General features: G+C 44.5%; 1 long non-coding RNA gene across 1 annotated transcript in view; it reads left to right on the top strand.

Moving 5' to 3' along the window:
- The window catches only part of LOC118151628 (uncharacterized), a 124,533-nt gene that overhangs the window by 62,192 nt on the left and 43,733 nt on the right, over window positions 1-18,608 (top strand). The window contains exons 2-4 of the long non-coding RNA XR_008479682.2: window positions 9,444-9,549; window positions 10,399-10,554; window positions 12,464-12,606. This is a non-coding gene — a long non-coding RNA (uncharacterized LOC118151628). The remainder of the gene's footprint in view (window positions 1-9,443; window positions 9,550-10,398; window positions 10,555-12,463; window positions 12,607-18,608) is intronic.

Below are 18,608 nucleotides of genomic sequence, written 5' to 3'. Positions count from 1 at the left end.
ATAAACACTTTGCGGCAACCAGTCTGATCTCCTTGTTGCCTGCCAGTGCTACACCCTCGCCTTGCCCTGCTCCTTTACAGATTCCTGGATGTGCAGAAATCTACAACAGACCCACACCCCTGCCAAGGGTTGGCTCTGTTTGTTGACAATGAACAAACAGCTATTGAGCGCTTGCTATGTGCAAGGTATCTTGAACTGTCCCCTCCCCATGAAACCTGCTTGCCCACAGCTGCCCATGTCCATGTGGCATTCCTGTCTTGGTGATTGCCTGACCCACAGCAGGTGCCAGATCCCAGAACCTCAGTGATAGCTGAGGCCGCTTTGCAGTCTCTGGTCTAGTGATATTCAAGCATTTTAGTAGTATAACCATATTAGAACACTTACACAGATAATTAAACAAGGCAGCATTTTTTTTTTTTTTTGAGACAGAGTCTCACTCTGTTGCCCAGGTTGGAGTGCAGTGGTGCCATCTCAGCTCACTGCAACCTCCGCCTCCCTGGTTCAAGTGATTCTCTTGCCTCAGCCTCCCGAGTAGCTGGAACTACAGGTGTATGCCACCATGCCCAGCTAATTTTTTGTATTTTTAGTAGAGGTGGGGTTTCACTGTGTTAACCAGGATGGTTTCGATCGTCTGACCTCATGGTCCACCCACCTCAGCCTCCTAAAGTGCTGGGATTACAGGTGTGAGCCACCATGCCCAGACACAAAGCACTATTTTATTAGTGCGAATGCATTTTGAAGTTACAATGAAGGTAAATTGTAGGCTAATCATCAAGGTAATAAAGCCATTTTGTTGACCCCTCAAAAGTGAAGTTACATGGATAAGAGGAGTCAGGTCTGCCCTGTGCCCTGTTTATTTCTGGAATGCTTGGTTGTGCAATATGGACAAAATCCTGATTCAGATAACTAGTTGCACATGGGAACTGGTTTTTTATCATTATTATTTTTTGAAGATAGCTTTCTTTGCAACCTCAGATACTCTTCTATTAAACAGATGGCAGGACAGCTTCATTCCAAGGTTTACCCACAAGTAGGTGTTTGCATGGCATTATAATGAACACGTCGGCAGTCTTTGGTGGGTCAAAATTTGGCCCATGTCATATTTGATTACCTCCTATTTTTTAATATTGTTGAAAATTTTAAAAATCAGATTAAATCAAATAATGTCTGTGGAAACTCTAAAAAACCTTTGCAGCCCCTCGGGGATCCACAAAGCCCAGCATCACTTTACCGAGAGACCAAAACAGAGAGGTGAAGTCACTTCTTCGGGTCCCATGGCTTTTGGAGTTAGAGCCGGCTGCATCTCATGTCTCCTGCCTCCTCATGTTTATGTTTCACAGGGACATTCGAGCCCCCATGTCGATTCCAAGTGCCTTTTGCTCAGGGCTGGACCTTCCAGAGCAGGGGCTCTGTTTATCCTGCTTAAATGAATTACAGAACGGAATTTCCCCAGAGCCGTCTCGCATCCTCAGCGGGAGGGTGCCAGGCTAGGACAGCAAGGCAGGAATGAAGAAGATCCTGCTAAGTGACTCTGCCTCTTTTTGGTGTCTCACCACCACCTGGCACACTCCAACCTCTGAAAATAATACGGCCTTCCTTTCAGCAGCCAGGGCTTGGCAGGCTTAACGGAGCTCTCCTTGGCTTCTCTTTCATCAGACCTATTCCCAGAGAGCACTTGCTCATTTAGATGAACGGCTTGGAATGTGCTCACAGTTAGGTAACAAAGCTATCATTCTAGCAATGTTGGGGGCAGGGAGATGGGGGCAGAGAGATGGAAGGGGCTTGGCAGAAAAGCAAACCTATCATGGCATCTGCAGATGGCCTCAGCTATCGTGGGCTGCAGCTCAGGGACCCTTTCCCCTACTAGCATGCTGTTTCAAGACCAGCCCCCCTGGGGAGGAAACCTTAACAGGATGAGGGCAGAGGAGCCTTGGAGAAAATGGAACAGCTGTAGCTGGGTTACTGCTTAATGAAGGAAGGTTGGGAAACCTTTTCTCCACCTCAGCAGTTTGGCTTCCCTTTCTACCTCAGAGAACTGGTGGCAGCTCTTTCCTGCAAAAGTTACTGTGGCCTGGTGATGGGGTATCTCCCTGTGTTTGCTCAGAGCTGGAATTCCACCCACCTCCGACCAACTTTGGAGAGTGAACAGGTTTCAGGCGCGTCTGTCTCAGGAAAGAGAAATTCAGGCCCCAGATGGCTCACCCAGTAAGGCCCCTCAGGTCTCCTAGCAACTTTCTGAGCCTAGATTTTTCCGACTATTTTTGCAAGATGAAATTTAATTTTAAAATATAAGGGGCCTGTCATTAAAACTGAAAGGACTGGAATACAGAGGTTTAGCTGACACTGATCCTTCTAACTGACCTACTTTATGAGGAAAACCAGCCCGGGCCTGATTGTGATTTATTCTTTACTTCCTGTTAGAATTAAATGGATTGCTTTAATATTTTGGCCTCTTACAAAGAGAGGTATTAAATCTCAAGCCTGCCTGCCATTATGCTCAGGTCTAAGTTTCTCATATACTAACCCTGTAGAAGATACCACTGGTTGCTTCCCCAGGATCTGTTCTCTTCTCCCTTGTCAGAAGAAATGGTTGGCAACATGCTCAGGAGAAAATACTCCTATCTCCAGATATTCCGACACATGAGAGTAGCCACGCCACCCGGTTGTGGCCAATGATGTGTAAGCAAAGTCAATGGGGTAGAGTTTCTTATGGAAATGGAAACACTTGCATGATATAAACATTTTGCACATTGTCCTTTGATCTGTCTTCCTGATTGGAATATAAACATGATGGTTGGTGTCAGGGATGTGAGTCCTTGCTGACTACCTCGACCAGTTGTAACAACCCTTTGACTGCCCAGCTCAAAATTTCTTCTCAGCTGAGCAAAATAAAATCCATTTGGTTAAGTCTTTTGTATTGGGGTTTCTCTTAAATGCAGCTAAATGCGATCCTAACCAATACCTTTTCAAAACATGAAGTTCACATCACTTTAAGCCGAAGAACACTCCTGTCCAGGTGGTAAACAGACAAGAATTTCCTTTCTCATTTCACAGCATGAGGAAGTTGAGACAGTGGGCAGCATAACATACTCACCTCTTGCTGAATTAATTCTTTCTCTCAGCCCTTGCCTTATCAAACTTCTCAGCAGCATTTGGGCCAGTGGCTACTTCCTCCTCCTCCTGGAAACTTCTCCCTTCCTTATTTCTGTGTTACTATTTTCCCATGGTTTTTCCTCATCTTTTTGGCCCATTTTCAAGTCTCTTGTGGGTCCTTCTTCTTCTGCCTGCTTCTTAAATGCAGATGTTCCTGGGGTTCCCCATAGTCCTTTGGGTGGTGACCTTATGTCTACCCACAACATTTACTATCACTTAGAATTAGACGCCAAAATGGCATCTATTGATATTGGGAAAAGATGTCTAGAGTGTACTGCTAAGAGAAAAACAGCTCATAAGATAAGATGTGCTGTTTGATCCCATCAACGCAAAATGGGAGAAAGAAAAGAATGTGCATATAAAGAGATCTAAAGGATCTATAAACAGGATGTTAACAGTGGATGGATGGTGAAGTTAAGGATTTAAAATCTTTGAATCAAATGTCAGATTAATCCTTTGATCCATAAGGATGGAGAGGAAGTAGAAATTGCTTCCGTGGATTTTCAGCTATTTCCAAGTCATTTTATCATTTTTATTATTGGTATTTTCTTGTCCTACATTCATTCATTCATTCATTCATTCATTCATTCAGGGAGTTCTTGTGTGATTGCTATGTGCCAGGAGCCATGTGAGAGTCTGGAGACAGAGCATTGTAAAAGCCAAGTCACTAACCCTAAGTACAAGATGCTTTTATTTGAAATAACTAGGTATAGGTGACTTCATTTTTAAATTGATAGAGAGAGGGTATAATTTAAATGCTCACATTTAAGGGCTTTTCCAGGTAGAACAAAAATAGGTGTCATGTAGCGGCTCTGCTGTCAACTTTCCTGGCCGAGCACCAGATAGTACACCCAGACCCAGGCTGAGATTGCTCCTCCATGGCCCCTAAAGACTTTGCTGAACGAGGGGCTCTGCCTCTGGAATCTGCTAGACCTGTCATCTCTGGGCACTGCATGAGTAACATCTCCAGGGTGTCTTCCAGCTTCTCTGATTAATCCTAAGCATTCCAAAGTGAACAGTTTAGAAAAATGTCAAGAACATCATGCAAATACAAGGAACTCCTGTCACATAGCCCTGCTCCATTCAGGATCCTGACCGCTCACCATTGTTCTCTTTCCCCCTTGCTCAGCTCCACTTCCGTAAGACTGAGTGCTTGCAAAAATACTTAGGTGATATATGCCAGCTCTTGCCTACACACAAAATTGGAACCGTGTCGGTGAGCAGCTCAGACTCCAACTATAAGCCCAGTTGCAACTGGGACCTGCCCTCCTATGACAGAGAAAGACGCTGCCTCTGTTCATGACAAACCCCTCCGCTTGTTCTCTAGATTCTTGCTTCTTGCCTCTTCCCAAATCCCTCTTCCTTTCCATATCTTCTGCTTCTCTCTGTATATACTAGTTCTTTCTCTTTGGCATTTAAACATACTAAAAGCCTCTTCCAATTGAGGAAACGGACTCCATGGATTGATTGTGTTATGAATTTTGCATGAGGATGGAGCTCTGTGCTACATCCTGTGCATCTAACAAAGTGCTGGGCCTTCTGGGGGTTGTAGGCCCATTAGGAGATTGCATCTTCACTGAAAGCCTTAGACATTCTGCAACATTTCTTTCAATTCAGAGCTCTCTCTTGAGTTACCCGGCTCCAGACCCCTCTCTTAGTGGATACGCATTGTTTCTCTGGAAAGGCCTCTGATTCCTCCCATGTGTAGAATGTTGCTGACCGAGTAGCATGGTGGTGGGGAAAGCCACAGCAGGGCACTGTGCCCCGCACACGGTTCAGCCACCTGGGCGTCTCCTGGAACATGAATCTTTAAGACGTGCTGTCTCCATCCACCACCAATCCTTCATTCGGGAGCTTCTGTGTATCTCATTCCTTTAAAGGGGGCTACCTAAATGTGTGCTTTATGTCGAAAGAACTAGAACACATTCTCAGTGCATCCGTGGCAAGTATTTGGAAAATTAGAATTTTATGAAAGTTATTTCCATTTTCTAAATATAAACGACTGGCATTTTTCAACCATCCTTCAGAATTAAAAGACTAATTCTTCCACTTGAGTCAGCGTGAGGGAAATTTGATTCATTTCCCTAAAACTTCCCTCACTTATCTAGAAAGGTAGTTGCAGCAGGGTTGAAATTTATCAGCTTTTCAACAGTGTAAATCCCCGTATCTGAGGAGTGCCTCACTCAGGTGACTTTTTGGAGTGTCCAAATGAGCAGGTAGGTTGGAAGGAAGGTAGACAAATCACAGGGTTTTTCAGAATCTAGCATGATGGTAATTTGCCAGGAGCTGTTGTCAAGCTTCTCAAAGCCAGAAGCTCTTCTAACTGCTGAGCCTCCCATCTGCCATCCTCACGGGCTGTCCCACAGATAGCTTGCCAGAGGCTGAGGTAACTAACAGCAGCATGAGGCCACCACCTTCCACTGGGACTTTTTGTGAATTTGGTTCCTGAGGTTGGCTGTAAGCTGTTATTGAGGCACAGATGTTTTCCAAAGTGTTCGCGCTCATGCCCCAACTCCTTCATCCCCACAGGCCCACCCCCGTCTTCTCGCCCACCCTATGCACCGCTTCTGGGCACCACTTGCCTTCCTCCCTCAACCCCATGATCTTGGCATCTCCTGGCTGAGCTGAGCTGTTAATGTGTTTAATTGTGTTGAACGTAAAAGTAGAGGTCTGAGAAAACAATTGGCCCCAAAAGACACCAGGAGCGACCCAAGAGAAGACCCCTGCAGTCTGTTACAGCTTCAGGCAGCATGCTTGTTTATCAGTGTCTCGGGTGAGTGTGCGTGTGTGTGTTCTCCTCCCTTTCCTTTCTGCCTTTGTCCAGATGTGAGCATGGGCTTTGTTGATAACAAGTGATTTTTGACTTTTAGGGGTGCGTGTGTGCCTAACCTCTGGTGTCTGTGTGTCTGTGTTAGAAGGATACAGGTCTGTGTCTGGTGACACACATTATTTCGGCCCTCCCCTGTGCAGCTCTGTTGATTAGGAAGGGAGAAACCTCCCTGAATGATTTGTTTTGTGTGACTTTTCCTGTGTGCTCTTCTCGTTCCTCCTCAGTCCTCTCCTGCTTGCCATCTCTGGGCCACCCACTCCCTTCAGAAGTTTTCTAGATCAAACTGCCAAAGTTCGCTTTAACTTTGACACCAACTTTGAGACTGACTTAAGTTTTAATAGTAAGAAACCCTGTTGGTGCTAGTACTCCCTAGCCCTTGTTTTCCAGATGAAAATTTCTTGGGGCAGAAGGAAATAAAAAAGAATTAGACTCCTTTTGCTACATAAATAGATGTGACATTCAAACCCAGAGTTAAATGGAATTTCTCGAACATTAGTAGGCTTGTGCAATGACCTATGAAGTTAAAGTCACTAAAGTTTTCTGATTAATTAGTTACATGTAGCAACTTTAGTGCTCTAAAAAAAAAAAAGAAAGAAAACACTTAGCAATACCGGCTACCTACTAAGATTGACTAGGATCCTAGAGAGGTTTGCTCTGATGTTATTGAGGCCTTTTCTTTGTAAGGAGCTGCTGGAAACTGAGGATTTTGCAAACAGAATTTAGAAGGGAGGGAAATACTTCATGATGGCATGACTCTGAGCCAAGCACAGCATTCATTAAAAGGCTGCCCAGTCAGGTCAGCATCAAGACAAGACAGAGGGGTGGCATTTAGGAAAGCTGAAAACAGGGCCAGGGGTTTTCAACGAGATGGAGACAGACACCATTGCCAGTCTTTGCAAGTGACAGCCATCCTGCAAAAATATTCGGTGGCACATGGGATGCTCTCGAGCTGAAGTAGTAAGAATGTGAGGGAACATAAGAGTGGCCGAGAGTGTGGGACATTCCAGGAGAGGGTTAGGAAGGGAAGGGATTTTGGCAGAACCACAGGTCCTAACCCAGTCCTGCTGGTTTGGACAAGTACAGTTTCTGTATAGGCTGGCCATCTGGGCTGGGAGAAAACAGAGAACAGAAACCTCAGCAGAAAAGGGTTTCTGGCCTAGATGAATCCATCCCAGAGGAGCTGCAGAGCTGGGGTGGTGGTGGGGTCCCCCTGAAATGAGACACTGCCCAGTGGTCACAGCCTGGGTAGAACCGAAGAAGCCAGTTGGCTCATAAACGGTTTTTCTTCCTGCCTGTCACACCAAGGGAATTCTCTTTCTATGTAACGTAATAAATTCCCCTGTAATCTCAAGATGCAGGTAACAGCTTGGCCCTGGTGAGAAATGACTGGCTTCATGTTTCCCCCAGTATGATTTCCTTTACATACAGCGAGGGGCCCTGCCCACTCCCCTGCAGAGCTCGGGAGCCGAGCCTGGAAGGGAAAAACAAGGCTGATTCATGTTTGTGATTAACTTCTCACCTAATGCTGTAATCCCATACGTGGACCTGGCCCAGCTTGTCGCTGCTTGGCTGGGAACTCTGTTGTTGGAAGAAGGGTAGGTGGCCGCAGATTCTGTGCCAACCTGGGCTCCAGCCACACTGCCAGAGCCACCCTCTGTGGGCTGTGCCTCAGATCTCCCTGCTTTGGGACACCTTGTTCAGTCTTGCCCCCTGTGTGCCCCCGTGGCATTTCATTTGCACCTCTTTCCTGTCATTTGCCTTTTCTTCACTTGCAGTTATCGATGAGCTCCCTGAGGTGGGGGCAACCATGTTCTCTTTCTCTTTAAATCTTCTCAAGCCCAACATCAGGCATGGGGCAGTTTAGCGCTCAGCAAATCACAGTGAAATGAACTGAACAGCAGAGGATGACCTCCCTGAAATGACTGCCCTGGATGGAAAAGAAGCCCACATCAAATTCCAGCCCCTGGCCAGCAGGGCAGATGCGACCTCCCTCTGCTTTTCTCGACAATAATCCCAGTCCCTTGTTATGATAAACTACTTGCTTCTTGCTCCGCAGTACGTTCAGGAACTGGACTGCTGCCAACGAAAACACAGGAGCGATGGTAGGACTATTGAAATAAATCAATGGCCTATGATAAATACAGGAAAAACAGTGCTGGTTAATAAGCTCACACGCCAACGAAATCATATGTTATTTAAGAGGAGGAGGAGTTTTTACATAAATGTCTGTGATTTTAAATAATAAGGATGATTTTTAAAAACCCAAGTAATTCACCAGCTTTTTAGCCAAGTAAATGCTAGCCCTGTAAGATATCAATACCTTGGGAAGCTGCAGTAGTCTGAAACAATTCCATTATTCTTTTTGGCAGCCTTCAGGGCTGGTTTGGGAGCAAAATTAAATATATTACTTGATATTTATGCTTTTGATTTAAGTCCCAAACGATATCACCCAGTGTGATTACTGGCCTGACCTATCAGATTTGACTCTGAATTGTTTTTGATAGTTTCCAAAAATCAAATGCACCCTCAATAAAACCAAATCTTTGCTATTCCTCAAGCATGCGAAAAGAAGGTACGGTAAATTCTAGAGTTCCAAAGAGAGATTCCAAAACTGTTTCATGAACAAGAAAAATGTCAGTGTCGACCTCGCAGGTGAACACTGCAAATATGTGAGTTCAGATTTCTTTGTTTGAAGATCTGTCATGTCATCTTAGAATCATACTTCTTAGCGTTCACACTTACTCATTCTGGGCAGACTGTCATCAGGTTCGGTTTGCACAAAACAGTTGACCCGAATCAAGGAATTTAAACTTTGAATACTAGACCAGCTATGACATTTGGATCAGTGGGAGCCTTTGCAAATCAATATGAAAACTCGAGCAGCCCACACCGGTGTTTCACCAGCTGGCCACCCAGCAGGAGGCGCATGCAGTGAAATAACTAAAAGTAGCCTCCTTTACTTCTGACCTGGCATAAATCACTCTGGTTCGATTTCGAGGGGCTGGGTGGTGCCAGGAGTGCCTGCGTCAAGCCCCAGCGCTAAGTGGCTGATCGAGACCGTTGGTGTTCTCGATGTGGTATTCAGGCTGGTTTGCCTTCCTGATGGTAGAATGCCATGACCCACTTCCAGAGGGGAGTAAACACATTCCCAGCACTTTATGCTTAATGCAAATTGAACCCCAAAGAGGCCTGGGTGGTAGAAGAAAAGCTCTGCAATGCTGCACCTTGGGAAAAGGAGCTGATCAGAAATCCCTGCTACCCAAGATCTCATTCATGTTATCCCAGTAGGTCTATCCCCTTTTTCTCTCGTTTCCTTTCACTCCTCAGAACTCTAAGTAAATGCAAGAGCAGTAATTGACTGTGTAAATCACTTCATTTGTTTGTGAAGCTAAAAATCTACCTCCTCCACCCCCACCTAACACAGTGGGAATAGTAACTTCCAGTTCTCTCCCAACTCTAGGACATGTCCAACCTGTAAAACCCACCTGTTCTGTCACCCTCAGCTTCTGGTGTCTACTTTCTAGACTGAAGGCAATACTGGAAAGGTCAGATTCAAGGGCTTTCAGGTTAGTAAAACTCCAGCTGGCATGGCTTCCACCATCTCATTAACGGAGAACAAACACACACTCACACTCCCTGGGAAAAGTGCCTGCTGGCTTTCTTCCCTCATTACTGGGAATAAATCAGCAGAGATCCACAGAAAGGGGAAGGCAGGAGGAGAAGATCTCTAAGACATAATCTACACCCAAAGGCATCCTTGGCCATGAATTCCATAAAGGCATATCAGAAAGAGCTAACACTTTTTGAAACGCAGGGGGTCCCTGACCTAACCTATACAATCCCGAGGCATAGGCAGGTCTAAGTCAGCTATCCTATTGCCCACTGAGATTCTTAATCAGCGTGCAGGGATCCACAGATTGGTGGGGAACGGGCAAGAGTGTGACTTTTCAGGGGCTTCCATTCCACTTGGGATGATTAAGGACATAGATTCTGAAGCCAGACTGCCTGAATTTGAATCTGGGCCCACCACTTACTAACAGTGTGACTTTGGGCAATCTACTCAACACTTCTGTGCCTCAATTTCCATTTCTGTAGAAAGGGTATAATAGTAGTACCTTCCATGTAGGGTCACTGTGAAGATTATTAGATTGAATCTTGGCCTAGAACAGTGTTGGGCACATAGACTGTGCTGTATCAGGGTTAGCGGTAAGGATTTGGAGAAATACATTATATGTCAAAAGTTATGTCCAGTTAGAACAAAGCCATGTACAAGAATGCATACTTTGGAATTGGAGCAAAAAGAGAAATCTGTGGGCTGGAATTAGGCAGAACGGGTTTCTTAGGAGAGGTGGGGCCTGAATTCAGAACTTTCAGAGATGGGCATGGTCTACTCTGACCCTTTTTCTCTAACCTAGATTGACCACCCATGAATATGGGGCTGCGACCCCTAAGGAGGACCTCAGGTGTCTTTTCCCAAGCGAACGTTCTGGATCTGCCCTTTCTGCGGCTCACCTCCCCAGCCGGTCTTTTGGCTTCATCTTTGATTGCTGGCTCTTGTGCTATTGGATCAGGTGAGAGACTTCAGCTCACATCAGCAAACTTTAGGACAGGTCTATTCTGAGTGAGGCACTGGGGCCAAAAAGGTGAGGACCTAACAATATCAAATATCACTCTCAAGAAGCTCCTAGTTGGTGTTGACAGAGGAGGCAACAGTTTTATCATTCACTGTGTTGGGCGTGGTTGCTATGGGAGCAGAGGGGAGGAGGGCTTGGCCCAAGGGCAGAGAGAGGTCAGTGAGTCTTCAACGGTGACAGGGACAAGCCAGGGCCAGGGGCCATGATGAGCATACAGGGGGAATGGCTGTCCAAACAGGAGGAAGTGCTTGAAGTTTAGTTTGGACTCCAGCACGCTCTCAGAACACTGGATGGTGCTTTCCTTCTATCTCCCACTGCCTTCAGCCCCTCTGAAAGCTCCAGTTGGCCAGGGTTGACAAGCATCTGTGCTGGGCTGGCTGCAGGCCTCCTAATGGGTCAGCTTGAGACTGGGCAGGGTGGGGGCCTGGAGGGGGTGGTGAGGACTCTCCAGGCAGGAGATGCACCATAAGGAAAGGCTGCAACAGGATGATCCAGTGGAGTTATGGCACAGTACCAATGTTAAAACCCGATCTCACACTCAGTAGCTCCATCATCTGGAGTAAATTACTTTGCTTCTTTGGAATCTTGATTATAAAATAGGTGAAATAATACTTGGAGGAGTGGTTATGAGGTTTGAGTGAGATACATGAGGAACACCCAATAAGCTCCTACCATTGTGTGCTGGGCTGGGTGGGCCAGGCCCCATTCCCACTCTGTCATCCTGCCGTCTGTGTTCACAATACTAAACGGCACTTAGATCATTAGCTGTCAAAACAAATCAGGGAACTCAGGACACTTCTCTTTGAAACGGCTTTATACAGCCAATATTTGATAAAAATTAGATGATGAGAATGTTGGTCTTTACCCCAGGAAGAGCCCAGTCAGGCTGCAACTGTGTTAGACCCTCCCAGAGAGCCTGACTGAGTTTGGAGGGCTGATGCCTGGCCTAGAGGAGGAGTCTGTAGGCTGCAGAGTTGCACATCCTGCTAAGATTAAGGACATGGCCAATCAGGTCATTTCAGGCAGGTCATGAGACAGCCATTGGACAGCAGCATTCACTCAGTCACTTTAGATGGCCTAAGTGAAATGTTCCCTATCCCAGCACCAAACCTAAGCTATCTGTTTTTCGTATTCCTGCAACATGAATCAGCCTGGTCAAAGATGCAGAAGTTTGGCCTGAAAATTGTCTAAGAAGAAGAGAGAAAAAGAAGGAAGAAGAATAGCCATAGCCTTCATAGGGCTATGGCATTGTTTATAGGTTCCCAACGTTTGAACTACTTTAGATTGAAAAGTAGTAAGTCATATAAATTAAGGTGTGAAGCAGCAACCCCATACATTGTTGGTTGGGGCAAAAACTGATGCAAGGCAGTTTGGCAATATCTATCACAATCTCACATTTTGTCAAGGGAACACTTGATGAAGTACTTCCACGTGTAAGAATTTATCCTACAAGTATTCTCACTTGTATAAAATGAAAAATGTACCATGTCTCTTTTTAATTGTAGAATTATTTGCAAAAGATTTGTAAATAATTTAAATATCAATCAATAGAGGACTTGACAAATTACAGAGTAGAATATTATGCAGGTATGTATGTGGTGTATGTATGCATGTGATGGTTAATTTTATGTCGACTTGACTGGGCCAAGTGATACCCAGATGACTGGTAAAACATTCTGTCTGGGTGTGTCTGTGAGGGTGTTTCCAGAAGAGATTAGCATCTGAGAAGGTAGACTGAGTAAAGAAGACCCACCCTCCCCAATGTGGGTGGGCATAATCCAGTCTGTTGAGGGACTGACTCAAACAAAAAGGCTAAACAAGGGAAATTTTTTTCTCTCTCCTTTAGTGGGGACATCTATCTTCTGTCTTCAAACATCAGAGTTTCTGGTTCCTGGGCCTTTGGACTTGGACTAGAACTTTACTACCAGCTGTCCTGGTTCCCTAGCTTGTGGACAGCAGAGCGTAGAACTTCTTAGCCTCCATAATCACGTGAGCCAATCTTTCATAATAAATCTCCTTCTCTCTCTCTCTCTCCCCCTCCCGTGTGTGTGTGTGAGTGTGTGTGTGTGTGTGTACAGACAGATTCTGTATCTCATCGGTTCTGTTTCTCTGGAGAACCGTGTCTAATACTGTGTATGTGTGTGTACGTTCTATGCATGTATATATCTCCAAGAAATGTTAGGTCAAAAAAGCAAGTTGCAAAACAGCATGTATAGTATGCTACCATTGTACATGTGCGTAAACAATTCTGGAAGGGTCTTCAAGAAACGAATTACATTGGTGGCTTATGGAGAAAGAAGCTAGTTGGCTGTCGGGGCGGAAGAGAGACTCAACATTCACTTTTCTACACTATTTGAATTTTGAACCCTGTGAAGGTGTAACCCATACAAAACATTAAATTTTAAAAGTCACCTTAAAAATGAATGAATACTGTCCACTGACAGATTAATGGATTAGCCAAGTGTAGTATATGAATACAATGGAATATTGTTCAGCCTTTAAAAGGAAGGAAATTCTGACTCAAGCTACAACATGGATGAACTGTGAAGATACTATACTAAGTGAAATAAGCCAGTCACAAGGGACAAATATTGTATGATTCTGGTTATATGTGGTACCTATAATAGTCAAGTTCATAAAGACAGAAAGTAGAATGGTGGTTGCCAAGGGTTTGGTGAGGGGATAGGAATGGAGAGTTATTGTTTGATAGGTACAGTTTTAGCTTTGCAAGATCAAAAGAATTTTGGAGATTGCATGCATAAAAAGTGAATATATTTAAACTACTTTATATGGTTTGGCTGTGTCCCCACACAGGTCTCATCTTGAATTGCAGTTCCCATAAACCCCACATGTCATTGGAGGGACCTGGTGGGAGGCAATTGCATCAGGGGGATTGTTACTCTCATGCTGTTCATGATAGTGAGTGAGCTCTCACAAGATCCAGTGGTTTTATAAGGGGCTTCCTCCTATCCTTCACTCTCATTCTTCTCTCTCCTACCTCCATGTGAAGAGGGATGTGTTTGCTTGCCCTTCCACCATGATTGCAAGTTATCTGAGGCTTCCCCAGCCCTGTGGAACTGTGAGTCAATTAAACTTCTTTCCTTTATAAATTACCCAGTCTTGGGTATTTCTTCATAGTAGTATAAGAATGAACTAAAACACTACTGAACTGTACATCTTAACTGTACATGGTTAAGATGGAGGCCAGGCACAGTGGCTCACACCTGTAATCCCAACACCTTGGGAGGCTGAGGCAGGAAGATTGCTTAAGCCTAGGAATTTGTTGCCCAGCCTGGGCAACAAAGCAAGACCCTGTCTCTACACACACACACACCCAAAAAAATATTGCCAGGCATGTTGGTGTGCATTCGTAGTTCCAGCTACTTGGGGAGCTGAGGTGGGAGGATGGCTTGAGCCCTGGAGGTTGAGGCTGCAGTGGGCTTTAATTGTACCACTTTACTCCAGCCTGGGCAAGAAGCAAGATCCTCTCTCTCTCTCAAAATAATAATAATAAAATGGTTAAGATGGTAAATTTTATATGTATTTTACTATAGGTAAAAATAAGAAAATGATCTATAAAGTAATTATTTTAACAAAGAACACTTGGTTACATTAATTTAGTCATCCCACCAACGAATGCTCTGACTGCAGCCACCTAGTGTGATGTGTTAGAGGACTTCAGGGACCTACTGCTCTGCCTTCCCTCAGCTTTAGCAAGCCCAGATTATCTGATTGCTCTTTGCTTTTGTTTTTTAATGTGAAGAATAGGAACACAATTTTCCTACCCTGATACTTTAACTGGATTATTGCATATTGATGTTTTTGTACTCAGGTTCCTAACCATTATGATAGCATCAACCTGCAGGAACATTCTAACCTTATTCTGTGACTTTCCCCAATTCAAGCTTTGTAGAAGACCATTGTGTCAGTATTTAGAAAATGTTTTGAGGTCCCTAGATTTAAATAAGGTTAAATATAAAGGATCCTTTTCACTACTGGACATGTGTAACTGCATGTCTTCTGGACATTGCTTGTGATGGTCATTCATACTCAAAGGATGGAGACAGAAAGCACAGATCACAAAATCCTCTGGCCACATGGGGAAGCTGGCCCTGAAATGAAGCAGCAGTGTCAATGCCCGGAGCCCCACTGCCAGCCTCAGCTCTGTGAGAAAGGTGGCAGAGAGGTAGGAAGGAGATATGCATAAAGGCTGGTGTTCGTCCTCTCCATGCTTCTGCCAAATACTATAACCACCTGCCCCAGACCGGCAAGCCAAATAGTAGCTCCATCCCTACAGGTTACATTATACCCTGAAATTGACATTAAAAATCAAACTGGTTAGTTTTAAAGTGCTTTTCACAAGCCTACTAACTTAATCCTTGACTAGTGCCATCGGGGTTGTTAACAGGGTCTCACATCTCCCCAGAACAGCTCTATTTAAGACCCCCCCCCCCCCGCCATTACCCACTCACCAGCCTGCCTTTTTCACTTAGGATGAGGAGCCAGAGTAAATGATAGTAGTATTCTCCTCTCTTCTGTTGACCTAGATTGACCTGAGTGGGAATTTTAAGACTGATTGCTCTTCTCTCTTCTCATACCAAGTCTGAATTCCATTGCTGGGATTTCCCTGACTGCTGTGATTTGACTCTATCTTTCCATATAGCCAACTTCTTACCACCCACACACTCACCTCTGCCTCAGTCCTTGGGCCTGTAAAGGCCCTTTGAATCTTCCTTTATGCCTCTCCTGCATATCCAGGCACAAGTCCAACCCTCCAGCAGCCTAAATCCATCTTTTCCTCCTCTGAATTCCTATGGCATTTATAGTTAGCACCCTACAATTTACTGAACCACTTAATTATATGCTTTCCGGCATTGCTCAGTGATTATTTCTTGCTTTTAGTCCGGCCTCCTGAGTAGATATTGAATCCCAGTGGGGCAGAATCTATACTTTATAATTTTTTATTATATCCTTAAGAGCACCTAGTAATAATAATGGTGATCACTTAGCACTTAGTGTATATAACACACAGCACCTTATGTATGCTATCTATTTCATACCACGATACTCTAATGAGGCATTATCATGCCTATTTTTCAGATGGGAAAACCAAAGCTCAGAGAGAGTTACGTGGACAGGCAGCTGGTGAGTGGAGCCAGGCCAGTGGCCTTCAAAGGCTTTAGTCAAACTTTTTGACAGATATCAGAAAATTGAAGTAAGGAAAATACTTTCCTGGGATCATCCCTATGTGAAATGGCAGACTGAAATTACTCCCAATGTTTCCAAAAATGGAAGCTCCTCAAGAACAGGAACTTTCGTCTGTTTGTTCATTGTTGTATCCCCAATCCTTAGAACTATGCTGGACTCAAATAGTTGCTCAATAAAATATCTGCTGAATGAACAAATGAAATCTAATCAATCAACAAACCTACTCTGAATGCTCACCAAATGTAAGGCACTGCTCCTGTGATGAGAAACGTAATGTAAAAGACATTCTAGTTTGCTTGACTAGACCTCACTCACCGCAGAATACTCACAAGGGCAGTCCAGACACAGAAATGTGAGAAAGCCTGCATCCCCAACGTGGTGCCAAATTTGTCCTTTTAGATTTGAGAGGGTAGGGAGCTTCCTATTCCCTGCTGCTTCCTCTCCTCAGTCCTCCTTCCATCGAAATAGCCATCATAGCCCAGGAAGAAAGGAAAGCAGTCCCATACCCAGGAGCAGGCTGGCCTGCAGTTTCACATCAGACTCCGGGGATACAGAAAGGAGTCCTCCAGGCTCTGCAAGTCCACACACAGAGGTTCTGGAACAGGAGAGCTGGGGCCTGGATATGAAAAAAACATGTGTATCCACAGGCAGGGGGTGTGGGCCCTGCTACTCCTGTAGGTTCTTTTAAAAAATTGTCTTTAGAAGTCTTATTTGTGCTAAGTCACTTCGATAAAAATAGAAACACTTTTTTTGTTGTTGTTTTTTTAAACAATGTAGATGATTTCTTCAGTTATCTCCTGGCCCTGTATGTGGACACACCATCTTAGATTCAGAGACTAGGAAAAGTATTTTCTTTCTGTCTCCTACTTTCTACACATTTGTAACCTGTGTTCACAGCAAAGGTAATCAATTTCCCTACAAGTAATTGTTCAAGCTAGGCGAGATCAATAAAGGAGATAAAGAAGTTGCACAATTTAAACAAGCAAAAGGAACAATCGGCCACCAAACAAAGCCCACAGTTCCAAGGTAATGACTTGAAATAGTCTTGATGTTTTTTAGTAAGAGATGGGGCCAGGTCATAACCATGTAAAAGTAATGAAAACCAACCAAGGCTGTGGGGCCCTAATTACTGTCAACTTGTCATTCTCTCCAATTGCCTTCAGGGTTTGTTTCTTTTTAAAATTCAGTGTAACCTTACAGGAGGCAATAGAATGGTGGTGACAGTGGAAAGTGGACGGGGCAGATGCAGAGACTTTGGAAATAGTGGGATGTGGAGATGGAAGGCAGGCTGAGGGCAAAGGGGCTGCCAGGGCTTCTGGGGGGGCTCCCAGGAGACTGATAAGATCCCGAGGGGACTGGAGAAGTGCGAGGGTCCAGTTAACGTGTGCAGGAAAGGTGATGAACCCCAGGTTTTTATGGTTGTTCAGGAGGCACCAGCCTCATGCTTAGTTTGTTTCTGAAGCATATCATTCTTACTCTAACTTCTATCTGAAACATTCTTCTCCCAGATCTTTCCGTGGCTGGCTCAGCTTCCACGTCACCTCTTTAGAAAGGCCTCCCTGGCCACCAACCTGAAGTCACCACCTAGTTAGTCTCTTGCCCGCCCCCCCACCTTTTTTTTCATCATGGCTCTTGGCACTACCTGAACTTTTCTGGTTGGTTTATCAGTGTATGTCCTCTGCCCCTCCATACCATGGTGTAAGCCCCAGGAGAGCAGAAACTTCCTCTGTCTATCTGACGGCGCGGAAGCCTCAGAGCCTGGATCAGTGTTGGGGATGGAGAAGGCGCTCTGGTGGAAACCGTGGTGGCAGCGTTTAGCTCATAGCAGGAAACTCGGGCCTTTAGACCAGGGCAGGGAGCAGTTTGAAGATGTGAGTCTGGAGTGTGACTGATGAAGCCAAAAGCAGTCACAGACTCTCATTTTATGACCAGTTTTGGATAATGAGCTGAAGCCATGTATAAAAATGTTCCCTGAAAAAGTGCTTTTTTAGATGAAAGTAAGAAAAAATAGCTGAAGTGATTCATCTTTCTTTAAGGAAGGTCAGCACCACTTCTGTTGCTTCCAGGAAGATTGCATACATATGTAAAACTGGAAAAAACTTCAATGAAGAGAAAAACTAAAAGGTAGGAGGCTGTGCTCAAATATCTTTAAGTTCTCCTCCATGTGTTAGCTGCCCCTGCCTTCATTAACAGAACCATCAAGATCCTTATTGCTCCCTTTGTGCCGATATGAAGGGAACTTAGGATGTAGACTTACATCAAAACGGAGGATGCAGAACAGTGGAAGCCAGGGGTGTCCAACTTTCTTACTTCCCTGGGCTACACTGGAAGAAGAAAAAATGTCTTGGGCCACACATAAAGTACACTAATAATAGCTGAGAAGCTAAAAAACATCACCGAACAAATCTCTTAATATTTTAAGAAAGTTCATGAATTTGGGTTAGGCCTCATTCAAAGCCTTCCTGGTGTGCATGCGATCCGTGGACCATGGGTTAGACAAGCTTACCTTTTGCATTAAAAAGGTGAGATGGAATAAAAAATACACTTATGTTTACGTGAACACTGGAAGGATACAGAAGAAGCAAATATAAGTGGCTATACTTCAAGGCTAGTGAAGTGGAGAGCAGGCACCGGTCTAGGACTGAGATGTCTTGATTCATACTTTCCATGTTGTCTTGATCCTTCAGCCACGTGAATGTATTAACTATCTTTTAAATTAAAAAACGTAATGATCCTTACATATAATTAATAGCAATTGGAGCCTTGTAGCTCAATGATTATCT

The sequence above is a fragment of the Callithrix jacchus genome, chromosome 2 (genome assembly GCF_049354715.1).
Source record: "Callithrix jacchus isolate 240 chromosome 2, calJac240_pri, whole genome shotgun sequence".
NCBI lineage: Eukaryota > Metazoa > Chordata > Mammalia > Primates > Cebidae > Callithrix > Callithrix jacchus.
Note: the sequence above shows the minus strand (reverse complement) of the source record. Positions and strands in the feature narration are given on the sequence as shown.